The sequence below is a fragment of the Cupressus sempervirens genome, chromosome 6, assembly GCF_028749045.1.
Source record: "Cupressus sempervirens isolate cs-2001-9-10 chromosome 6, ASM2874904v1, whole genome shotgun sequence".
NCBI lineage: Eukaryota > Viridiplantae > Streptophyta > Pinopsida > Cupressales > Cupressaceae > Cupressus > Cupressus sempervirens.
In genome coordinates, this window is record NC_143123.1 from 285623579 (window position 1) to 285633026 (window position 9448).

Here is a 9448-nt window from a genome sequence, read left to right on the forward strand (position 1 = left end):
TTCTTCACCAGTTGAACTTTACTAAGTTCTTGGCTAAATAAAATAGACAATGAAGCTTCCATGGTCATATCTAGGGTTTGATGTTCTTCTTTCTCTAAATACTTGACACTTATTCATGCTCTTTACTCATTCAAACTTCTTGATCTCTTCTAGTTTCTAAATCACTTTGTGCTCTTCAAAAATATGAATGCAAGGTAAGAAAAAAATATCTTCAATTTTTTATATGTATCTCCCTTTTGATCAATTAGGGTTTTCATTATTATTGTGTACTTCATTGAGTGGTAGACAATTATCTCGGTTGATACTAGCATCTTTGTATAATAGCTCAATCTCTTCCATAACCTTTAGTCTTATTGAAGTGCTCGATCTATGTTGCAATGCTCAGTTGACATAGACAATTCTTCTGATACTCAGCAACCTTTCACAAAACATTTCTTATGCATCTTGTATATGAAAATATGAACTTTTGGCATATTTATGTAAGGAATTGATGTATGATATTTCATTTAGGTATACACTTCCATACATACCTCTCTTTCTTAGCTAGAGATTAGATGATCACCTTCTCCATTGGATTGGATGACATTAGCTCCATTATCTCCACTATTTCCACCTTTTGTTTTCTTTTTCCATTTCTAGTTCATTTTATTTCTTACTTGTTCAATATACACTTTGTCTTTTCCTTTATCCTTTATCTAGTTTTTTGAATGTGCTTAGAGTCTTGCAATTCTTGCTTTAATCTCCAAACTTGTAACATTTGAACATGTATTGTTAGATGCATAATTATTCTTCCTCTAATTTGGTGAGTAGGGTTTTGTCTTTGATTGACATTCAAATCCTCTATTCTTGTATTTCTAATAACTATGCCAGTATCCTTCAAATCTAGGTGTAGTAGGTGTATTCAACAGTCTTAACCTACACTCATGTATTTGATGTCCTTGTTTCTTTTCGTAAAAATAGTAACTAGTAAACTTAGGTTTGGAATTTTTCATACCATGTTAGCTTCGAGTAGTATGACCAATTTTTCCATAGTTATAGCATGTTGGTTTATCCTTTCACTTTGCATTTCTTATTTCTGGATTCTTAGATGATTCTCCTTTCTTAGTACAAGAATTGTTTTTCTCAGAATGGTTCTAACATTTGAGTGTCAAAACACTTAACCACTTTCTACATGGAAGCCAAGTACACTATGCATGCTAAGCTATAGTATGTGTCGAGCCAGAATTTCAATAGGTACTGAGTGAACAATAGATGTCGAGTGATATATAGGTTCCAAGTCACAATTGATATTGAGCAAGTTAGAATGTAACATGTGATGAGTGAACTAGAAACATACATGTACTAAGCAAGACAGAGTGCAATAGGTGCCAAGTAAACTAGGATAGTATATGTGTCAAGCACCAATAATCCAGTATGTCCTCAGTAACATAGAATCAGCATATGAGTTTGTCCCTTCACAAACTTAGATGTAAACCATTTTCTAAGTCAACATAGAAGGATCTCAAAGGAGAATAAGGATAAGAATGAATTTTTTATAGTTCCTATGCAATCAACATACAACCAATAAGAAAAATGGAGAAGGCATGCAACCAATGAGAAAAGTGCAAGGAATGAGAAAGAATTAAAGATTCAATATGGATCATAGATCCATACCTAACCCTAAGTCTACAAAGTCTTTATAAGGAGGCTTAGACCCCATAATTTCAAGTTGCAAAGGATTTGTTGAGGAAGTTGTTAAGCAGATAGAAAAATTGTAGAATAGAGCAAGCAACAAGGGCATCATAGACTTAGTGAATTGAGCAACAATTACACATCCAATTGATCAGAATAGAACAAGGACTATGATTAAATATTTGATCAAGCAAGGATCACATCAGAATGAGTAGATCAAATTCCTAAAATTAGCAATTGAAGATTGTAAGCAATCAAGTCAAAGATTTCTAATACTCTCTAGCAATTGTATTAGATATTGGAAAATCATATGTTGATAGGTTAGCTTAACAGCTATTTTGTAGATTCTTTGAAGAGGTGACTAAATCCTTTAATAGGGTGACACTTCATGTAAAGTTTTTTAAATCCTTTAACCAGGTCACTATTGAAATAGTGTAAAGCCTTTAACAAGGCATGCCTTTCATAGGGAAAACCATCAGAAGTGGTCAAACAATTATTGTTGTAGTGATTTTGTGTGTATCATCCCCACCCCAATTTTACCTTCTTATTCCTAGAGGGTTTCTAGGTTACCAAATTCTGGTGTTATGTGTTTTAATGCATGTGTTTGCTTTATGTTTATTTAATATGTTTACATGCATGTAGTTTACTTTTAGTTATATGTTTCAAAGGATTTGAAAAGGTTAAAAGTTAGGTACTTCTAATTCACCCCCCCACCCCCCCTCAGAAGTACTCTTCCCATTTTAATATTCCAACAATTGGTATCAGAGCAAGGTTCTCACAAGGAGAAGCCTAACAGCTTAGAGAAAAGATCTAAAGATGGAAATATTCAAACTTGGAAAGATCATAGAGAATCAAGGGATTGATGTATAACTTGCTCTACACAACTTGGAAGAAGCTAGAAAGGAACTAAAAAAATCCTTAAAAAGAAGGAAGGATATAGCCATAGCTGAAAATGACACACACTACAAGGAGATTGATACCACACAAGTGTTTACCAATGGAGATTTCAAAGAGTTTGATGCAACAATAGAAGAACTGGTGGAAAATAACAAAGCTCAAGCTAAAGAGATAAGGTCTCTTAAAATTGAGCAAGAGTCACAAGTCATGATGTTGTGCGAGATAATTGAATCGAAGAAAAGAGCAATTGAGGATAGGGTCATGCTTGAGGATGAAAAAAGAAACCTTACAAACAGACTGGAGGAGAAGTCCATAGAGCTTGCAAAAATCTCCAACATGCAATTAGATACCCTTAGCCAAATGATGAATGCTCATTATGAGCTAAACATGAAGGATAATGAGATCTCCACCTTGAGAATGCAAAATGAACAATTGCAAAATGAATCAAGGAGAGGGGAGATAGCAAAAAGCCTCAACAAATCAAGTGAAGCCATCAAGCACTTTGAGCAATTGCTAAAATCACCAAGATCCAACAATAACACATCAAGATTAGGTTTTACTAGTACTGAACAAGGAGAATCATCCAAGACTGAAAATGAAAGGAGTAACAAAGGTAAGAGCACCAAACCAACTTGTCATTTCTATGGTAAAAATGGACACACAATCATCATGATAAGCCTAAGAATGCAAGCTACTATCATAAGTGCAAAAAGAAAGGACATCAAGCACATGAATGTAGGACTAGGACTATGAGAACATGAAGATTTGATGGTCACTGCTATAACTACAAGAAATATGGACATAGAACTTTTGAGTGCAGGTCAAAGCCTATGTGGACATCAAATCAAGCAACAAGAGAAGGTAACCATGGTCATCACTATAATTGGGACTATAACACTAGGTATAGCTATCACTACTATCAGGAATATGGACACATTCCTAAAAATTGTATAAGAACACATTTTAAAGGGAACTACAACAAATGATTAAGTAAAACCACACATTTCAATTGCTTGAAGATTGGTCATATCAGCAAGAATTTCCCAACAAAGTCAAAGGAACCCAAGTTAGAAGTCAACAAAGGAAAAGAGAAGGTAGATGTTGAACAAATCAAAAGGAAAATGAACAAGACTTGGAAAAAGAAAGATGAGTGGAACACATCAAATGGAGGGATCACTTCACCCAAGAGGTCAAGTGATCACACCTCATCCAACTAAGTATGAATAAGTGTATGGGACTGATATACAAAGTTGTATCATACATCAGTCCCAAGACAAAGAAGTACGGCAAAGCAAAAATTAGCATGAGAAAAGATGCCAAGTCAAAATTTGAAGTTTTTGCAAATACTATTGAGTTGTCCTCAAATGCCAAGTAAAGCTCCAGTGCATGTTGAGTTGCTAGTAGTAGCCAAGTTGATGGTTGATGTCGAGTTGAGAAATGTCAATAGAAACTGAGTGAAGTGGAAATCCAATGGAAGCCGAGTCATGTTGAAATCTTCAAGTACTGAGTTTATAGTTGTATGCGCAAAGCATTTAATGCTAGGTTTTAAAGGAGTATAAGGTCAAATTTTGATCATTTTTACGCCATTTGAATGCAGAGCAAAGACAAGAAGAGTGTAGAAGTGATCAAACAACAACCTTGAAGCCTTTTACATTGACTTCAACAATAATTCAGCATAAATTTCATCAATCTAAGGTATTTATCAAGTGCCAAGCTATACAATATTAAAGTTTTAATATATTGAAACCCTAGATTGGTATAATGGCTTCTAGTTCTAAGAACCCCAAGGGAAAGGAAAGTCATGAGGTCTAATTACCTTGTAATGAGGTCAAACAACCTAAGTTTAGACCCATTCCTAAGGTAGCCTACAAGAGCAACCCTACTAGTGCATTTTCCATTATTCCACCCAAGGTCATAATGGTATAGGATGTGAGAAATTATTACAACTATAAGGTAGGGGCTATAGGTGATCTTGAGATATTCCAAGCCTATGACAAACTGTGTGAGAATAGAATTCTAAAGGACAAGTTCTAGATTGTAGAGAAGAATGGTTTAACAAATGCCCTAGTTTAGCCTACAAGTTTTAACATATGATCTAGCAAAACTGATGCTTCAGTAGATAAATGAGAACCTAGGAGAAATAAGAAGGTCAAAAGGTGCTCAATGCAAGTTTGGTTCAATTCTTGTGTGCATATTCTTTTATGTCTTGGAAGAGTTTCCATCAATTGGAAAGGTAAATTGGAAGTCAAACAAATCTACAATCACTCAAATCAATGAGTACATTGATCAGATGGGTGATAACTTTGAAGCCCTAATGACAAGCTATTTTGAGGATTTCAAGAAATCCATGAAGCAAAGGTTAAGGATACCAGTTTCCCTAGTGGAACAATATATCAATGATATCTATTTCTTAGTAGATATTTATTTCACCTACATCTAAGTAGTAGTTCCAAGGGTGAGATGGCTAAGGCCATTAGGATATGAGATAAACATTGATGAAGCCTCAAAAGTAATCACAGTGCTTCTTGCAGAAGAAATTGACAAGGAGGCACCTCACTTTGGAACATATGATGTTGTGCATTCCAAGGTAGATATGGATATAAAAAAAACCTCCACCTTGAAGAAGAAAGATAAACTACTGAAGAAAATAATGAAGAAATTTGGTGCAGAAATTGAAGAGCTAGCAGGTGCTGAAGAGGAAGAAGAAGAAGGTGAGAGTGAAGAATAAGAACAAGGGCAAGGCCCAATGGAATTGACACTGGGCTTAGGAGAAGACAAGGAAGAAGGTTCTAAGGAAGAAGAAGCCAAGGAAGCACCTACACAAGCTGAGTCAATAAAGAGAAAGGCTAAAAGTCAACCTCAAACTCAACCCAAAGCCAAGAAGGTAACCAAGCCTACACAAGCCAAACCAAAGATACCTACAACAAGAGCTACCACAAGAGCATCTTCATAAAAGGCCAAGGAGGAAAAAAAAGAGAAGAAGAAGGCCACTAAATAGACTAGTGTAGTGCAGAAGAAAAGAAGGAAATATGTAGCACAACTAGATTCTGACGAGGAGAGAATAGAGTTAGAGGATATCAACCAATTCAAAGTGATAAGCCATCCTCCCAAATTTTTCATAGATAAAATTTGTGAAAATATTAAGAATGTATATTTGAATGATTTAAAAAGCCTTGAATTTAACAAGTTAAGTAGAGAAGAGCAAAAAAAAATAGAGGAATGTGTATATGCCATGATGGCTGAATTTAAGAACACACCTCTAGAGCTAGACAATACCATTCCTAGGGAATTATATGAGATAATTGAAAACAAATGGCATTATTTTCTAAAAATGGAGAAGGAGATCAAAGAATCTACCTTAGCACAAGTGATGCCTAACCTAAAAAGAGGTCAAATAACAAAGGCTAATAACAAACATGGTGGAAAATTTGCACCTAAATATAGAGCCTTCAACATCCTGCAAAATAAGATTGAGGATGTAGTAAATAAGTCCACAAAATTGTGGAAGACAATATGCAAATTTAATGATGACAAGGATGAAGAAGCAGATAAGGTAGAGGTTAGTGCCAAGGAGAAGATAGAGGAAAAAAAAGTGGAAGAGAAGCAAGAAGAAGAGAAGAAAGAAGATGAAGAGAAGAAAGGATAAGAAGAGAAGAAAGAGGAAGAGGATAAAGAAAAAGGAGAGGAGGAAACACAAAAGGAAGATGTAATGGTAACAACTAAACAAAAAAAACAAGAGGAAGAGAGTGTCCAAGACACACAAATGCCACCTCCTAGCCCTCCTCATGTAACCATCACACCTACAGACACTATAACTATGAAGGATGTTCTTGACAATTATGCTCAAAACATCAATCCATTAACTGTAGAGGATCTAAAGAAGATCCTTCACCAATCAACTCTATAGGAACAATTATGCACAAATCTTTTATTGGTGAGTGCAGATGAGCTACAAAAGGCACTAGCTAACTCCTTAAGAGACAAGGTGAAACCACAAAAACCACCTTCCATCTCTATAGCTACTAGTACTCAATTTTTAATGCTTCCACTACCATCTCCAATAGTTGCAACAATTGATACATCAGGAGTAGGTGACACCATTCAGAAGCTGAGTATAGAAGAAGGGAAGATACAACAATAGGGCCAACAGGATAGATTTCTACATCTAATTCTATAGTACAAGTAATAGGTACATCCCAGGTAATTATCATTGATCAAGGGAAGTTTAATGAGGAAAAGAAGGATAAATCAAAAGAAGAGGAGTAGGCCCTAATACAAATATTGGTAGAATTACCCAAAACTAGCACTCCTACACAAACTCATCAGAAGCTAAGCATTAATATGATATCATTGAAAATCTCTACACCAAGCTTGAGCTCTACAAAGGTTGCCAAGATACTTCACTATGGAGACCCTGAGTTAGATGAAGAGATAGTCATACCTGCCTATGACTCAAAGACTACCACCATTGAGTAGATTACAAAGATGTAGGATGCATTAAATAGAAGGAGAAGACAAGAAATATAGAGAAAGGAGTATAAGCACAAGCAAGCACTACTTGAGATTAAGGATATCTTTATGGATTCCTTCAGCTTGTAGTCACCAAATGAGTCAAAGCTTATAATGGAACAATTATCAGATATAGTTGACTAGGTTACAAGTGAAGACCAGGACACAAATCTCAAACTTATGGAGTGGTCTGAAAGGAAATTTCAGAGAAAGGTAAATGAGAAAATATCAAGTGGTATAGCACTTTCATAGGTATAATTGGTCAAGAAAATTGAAAAGGTCAAAATTGTACTTGAGAACATTTTCTCACTGCACAAAAAGTTGTGTGATTTTTCCAATTTCACACAAGAGATAGGCCAAAGGATATTGAGCTTGGAGAGAAATATTAAGATTTATATCATGCAATGACCAAGAGATCTAGCTCAAAGTGAGAAGAATTTTTCTTAATTGCTTCACACTCAAAAGGAGTTAGCTGCATTAGCAAGTGAAGAGGCCAATATAAAGGCCAAATTGATGCAGATTCAATCCTCCATAAAGAACAAGCCTATGCAAATAATGTTCTTAAGAAAGATTCTAATCTTTCTACACTTGATGGGCTTGTATATCTTGTTGTAGAGACTACCATCCAGCACAAGTCACTAGAAATAGCTTTGGAGAATTGGGATGCAGCTCAAAAAATGATCATGGAGGTAAATAGTACATTTTTGGATAAATATGGTATTACTCCTTAGAACCCTTTGACATAAGTGTCAAAAAGGGGGAGAAATAACAATAAGAGAGATAAGATATATATATATATATATATAATATTTTGGGGAGGAATAATAAGGAAGATACAACTAAGGGGGAGAATACTAAGCATTTTGATTACATTTTTTAATTCTTGTGGAGAATAAAGGGGAAAGATTGTAGATAGCCAAAAAGGGCAAATAAGAGATAAGACATAGTGTAGGTGAGATACAAAATTTTGGGAATTGTATGGAAGATAGCTCTGATACAGAATACATGAATACAAAACACAAGTACAGATTACAAAAATAGAGCAAAGGCAAAAAGTATCAGGTATATTCAGTACAAAATTTTGGTTACAAGAATAGACAAGGCATAATTAGCTCAAGGGGAGTTATAAGGTATTTTGAACAAATTTTGAAAATACAGAGCATAATCATTAATGTACTCATAAGGTCAGATCAATAATGTTTAGTTAAGTGTTTTTGACACTCATGTCAAAGGAGGAGACTGTTGGTCTCATAATGGTTTTGACATTTGAGTGTTAACATACTTAACCACTTTCTACATAGAAGCCAATTACACTATGTATGCCAAGCTATAGTATGTGCCAAGCTAGAATTTCAATAGGTGACGAGTGATTTTTAGGTGTGGAGTGAACCAGAAACATACATATGCCAAGCAAGACAAAGTGCAATAGGTGTCAAGCAAACCAAGATAGTATATGTGCCAAGCACCAGTAATCTAGTATGTGTCGAGTAACATATAATCAACATATGAGTTTTTTCCTTTACAAACTTAGATGTAAACCATTTTCTGAATTGACATAGAAGGATCTCAAAGGAGAATAAGGATAAGAACAAATATTTTATATTTCCTATGCAATCAACATGTAGCTAATAAGAAAAATGGAGAAGGCATGCAACCAATGAGAAAAGTGCAAGGAATGAGTGGGAATTAAAGATTCAATATGGATCATAGGTCCATACCTAACCTAAGTCTACAAAGTCTTTATAAGGAGGCTTAGACCCCATAATTTTAAGTTGTTAAGGAGTTGCTAAGGAAGTTTTAAAGGAAGTTGCTAAGCAGATAACAAAATTGTAGAATAGAGCAAGCAACAAAGGTATCATAGACTTAGTGAATTGAGCAACAATTACACATCCAGTTGATCAGAATAGAACAAGGGCTACAATTGAATATCAAATCAAGCAAGGATCACAACAAAATGAGCAAATCAAGTGCCTAAAATTAGCAATTGAAGATTGTAATAAATCAAGTCAAAGATTTCTAATACTCTCTAGTAATTGTATTAGATAGTGGAAAATCCTATGTTGATAGGTTAGCTTAACAACTATTTTGTAAATCCTTTGAAGAGGTGACTAAATCCTTTAATAGGTTGACACTTCATGTAAAGTGTTTTAAATCCTTTAACTAGGTCACTATTGACATAGTGTAAAGCCTTTAATAGGGCAGGCCTTTCACAAGGTAGACCATCAGAAGTAGTCAAACAATTATTGCTACAGTGATTTTGTGGGTATCATCCCCACCCCAGTTTTACCTTCTTATTCTTAGAGGGTTTCGGGGTTACCAAATTCTGGTGTTATGTGTGTTGATGCATATGTTTCCTTTATGTTTATCTAAT